The sequence below is a fragment of the Camelus dromedarius genome, chromosome 23, assembly GCF_036321535.1.
Source record: "Camelus dromedarius isolate mCamDro1 chromosome 23, mCamDro1.pat, whole genome shotgun sequence".
Taxonomy (NCBI): domain Eukaryota; kingdom Metazoa; phylum Chordata; class Mammalia; order Artiodactyla; family Camelidae; genus Camelus; species Camelus dromedarius.
The window spans coordinates 28,508,858-28,512,597 of NC_087458.1; the positions used below are offsets into that span (position 1 = coordinate 28,508,858).

At 54.6% G+C, this 3,740-nt stretch overlaps 1 pseudogene; it reads right to left on the reverse strand.

The window, feature by feature from the left end:
* Positions 1 to 2,213: 2,213 nt before the first annotated feature.
* On the reverse strand, positions 2,214 to 3,354 carry LOC105096250 (serine/threonine-protein kinase PLK1-like; annotated as a pseudogene).
* Positions 3,355 to 3,740: the final 386 nt, after the last annotated feature.

Consider the following 3,740-nt stretch of genomic DNA (forward strand, 5'->3'; position numbering starts at 1 on the left):
CATCAGCTGGTCCCCAACTGACCCCTCCTCATAATAGTCACTGCCACTTACGGAGCAGTAACTACATGTAATCCTCCCCATAACCCCTGTGCAGTAAGTGCTAGTCCCTCATCTTTCCTACAGGGGGAAAGTGAGCCTCAGAGAGATTCAGTAACTTGCCCAAGGACACACAGCAGTACGTAGTAGGAACAGGACCAGGACAGGCATATGCAGCCAGATGTGCCCTGAGTCAGCACGCCGTGTCATCTCAGTCTGGTCACGTTCTTTGCTTGGGCCACCATTGAGCCACCTTCTCCAGCTTCCTTCCAGGATGCCCTTCCTTCAGCCGAAATAGCTACCCTAAGCGTGTCCCTCCTGGACTGAATCCACCAGGCACTCCCCATCAGTGGACACATGCAGCCCTGAGCATGTGCAGGGGACCCCAGACCATGCTGCTGTCACAGCACCTACCACTGAGGGCTCCCTGCTTTCCTGCTTTCCTCCCCTTCTCTCTCTCTCCGCCTTTCGGCTTGCATTTCCAGCTCTCCCGCACACCAGCTAGATGACCTGTGCTGGTCACTCAAAGGAGATCTCATAAGGTCCATCCTTTTGCCCCAAGACCATTCCTGAGAGATCTGTCCCCATGACCGAGTCAGCGTAGCCTCCGCTGGCCCCATCAGCCTGAGGGCCTCCCACAGCTCTCAGCAGACCACCACCTTCTGTCAAAGGCACATCGCGAAGGACTTGCTAACGTGTTGCACTGAATGTGTTTACGTTTGCTACATAGCTTACTGGGCTACGGGACAGTGAGGGCAGGCACCCTGTCCACCGCACAGCCGCCTCTGCACACCTCAGGAGGAGTCCATTCCTGCTGCTCATTGGCTGAGGCAGGCGACCCCCGAGAGCCCATGACAACTAGTAGCCAGTCAGTACTCCCCACACCTTTTTTAAAAGATTCACACATTTAATGTGTATAAAGCCAAGGAAAAGACAGCCCCAAATTCAATAGCAAAGTTCTGTACAATTCATAGGGTGAGGTTGAGAGCAAAGAAGGAGAGGCACAGAACCTACACTCCAACATGTACAAAAATAACTCACAGAGCAAGCCCCATCTGCGAGGACAACATAGCTCTCTCCAAACCCCAGGTCGGGTGGGGGCTGGGCTGGGGGGGGCATATCACAAAAAACAGCACCACGGGAGCTCACCCATAGGGGCCCGAGGTGCCTGTGGGGGTGAGGAGGGGCACTAGTCTGACAGAAGGGGCTATGAACAGGTCTGAGGTGGCTGGTGGCCGAGCGTGAGCCCAGCAGCTTGCCCACCATTGGTGGGTGCAGCACAGCCGACCGGCCAGTCCCTTGGCGCAGCTGTGGTCCTCCAGGAGGATCAGGAATTACCTGCAGAATCCAGTTTCTCATCGAGGTAGGTCACAGCTGCCACACTGGGGAGGATGAATCTGCTATGGTCCTCGAAAATGTTGCTGTGCACAGAGTCACTACCGAGGTACAGGATGATGGCACTGCCAGTGTGCAATCAGGTAGGGAGGTACAGTGGCTGGACCTTCACATGAGTACCCACCTTTAACAGGGGTTCACGCTTACAGTTTTGGAAATACTCGGAGAGTTTTCTTCATCAAGAAGCTGGGAGGAGAACTAACAGTGATGTAGTGAGGTGGAAAGCCCCATGAAAAGACCAGCAGGACCCACAGACAGGGCCACTACGTTCCCACCAGCGCCATACAGTTCCCTGGCCAGGCGGCATTATCTCACTTTTTACTTCCGTAAAACAGCTTGCTTCTAGGAAACTGGAACTTACCCCTAAGGTTCTATTGGTTCCCTAAGCTCACTCCTGATTGGTCCATTTGTAACACCTCATTTGCATAAAGCCCATTCCTGATTGACCCACTTTGTTACATCTTATTTGCATATGATGTTGCAAAGTCTAGACTGGCAGCTTATAAAAGCCTGTGTAAACCTACAAATGGGGTCCAGAGCTTGGAGTGTTAACTCCTCTGGGCCTGCCGGCGTAATAAACCTGAGCTCTCCAGCCCTCTGAGTGCTGCTTGGTCTCTCACCCGGATCCAGGTTGCTGTCACAACTGAGCTGTAACACTGAGCTGTAGCACACTTTGCTGCAACAGTAGAACTCTGACCATCACACTCTATGTACCACAGACAGTCAACAATGCACTGGAAGATGAAGTGAGTTCAGTCGTTGAAGACCACCCCCATGCTTTGTCACACAGCTGATTCCTGAAGCCACAATTGTCCAAAGTTCCCCCACTTTCTGACTCAGAAGATGAGGATGCCACCTGGATCCTCAGCCTCCTCCTGCCTCACTAGCCCCAGCCTCAGAGGGCCTGGAGGCAGTCACACTGTGCAGATGCTGCAGCATGTCCCCAGCTGGCAGTTGACCACTTCTCTGGTCTCCTGGACCACGGACTCCTCTTCTTCCCAGGGAGTCTAGGGCACAGGGTTCTCTGGGCCTTTACTGAGGACTCCAAGAGGCTTCCTGTTGCTGGGGTGCAGGCTGCTGGGAGGGACTGAACACTTTGGTGGAATGCTGAGGCACGTCATGGGAGATGGGCTGGAATGTAACCAAAAGTAAAGAACTCATCCTGAGCTGCTCATGAGTGGGCAGTGGGCAGTGGGATCTGTCTGCAGCATCTTCTGGAAGAGGGAGGCAGCCATGGGGTTGATGCGCTTGGAAATCCTGCATTAATTCTTCTTGATCCAGAGCTAGGTCTCATTCAGGCAAGAGGTCTCAAAAGGTGACCTGCCCACTAACAAGGTATACATGACACACCCAATGGGCCACACGTTCCCCTGGAAACGTGCGCTTTCTTGCTCAGCACCTTGGGAGCTGAGTAATTAGACAGGGTCTTCTGCTCCCCATCATATTCACCTTTGGTTGCCAGTCCAAAGCCCCTACTTTCACCTCCAGATGCTCATTCAGGATGAGTTTGCCCAGCTTGGGGTCCTGCTGAATAACCTGGTGTTCTGGTGTTGGAACTAGCATTTAAGGACCATCTGCCACATGTAACAACGGGCCTCGGGCTGGGGCAGTGCTCTCCTCTGCCAATGCAGTTCCAGGAGACATCTCTGGCCACAGGGCTCCCACACAGCCAACATGACGGCTGTGGAAGCCTATGGCGTGCTGGTGGGCGGGCAGCAATGAATAGACATCTCCAAGGACATCTCCTTCTGGTGCGGCCTGAGCAGCCTCCACTTAAGCAGAATGTTGCTGCAAACATCTCCTTGGTGTCCTCGCTGGTCAGAGATCTCAAAGCACGTGGCAAAGCCACCCTTCTCCCAGAAAGTGGCCCCACAGACGGTGCCGCTGGTTGCACAGGTCCACTAGGACCTCGGAGATATCTTTTGCTGGCTGGATGGCTGTTGGAGCCTTGCAACCACCCGGAACGCGGGCTTTCCCTGGGTGGGCTGGCACCCGCGTGAACTTCTCTGCAGCGTTACCAGGCCTGTGTTCCTGGAGCTGCTGCACAGACCTAGCAGGGTCTGGGAAGAGGTCTGGCACTGCCCCGCTTCTCCCTGAAACACACGCAGTGCTGGGAACGTTACAAAAGCCTTTCTCTCTGTCTCTCTCTCTCTTTTTTCCCCCAAAGCTGGGGAAGAAGAAGGGGTGCAGGGAGTGGCTCGGGTCCTCCAGGTACCCCAGGCATCCCTCCCATGCCCCACACCCGCGGCATCCAGCCCCAGGGCTGGGGTTATTTCCTGGGGGAGAAGGGAAGTGGAGGCAGGCACTGG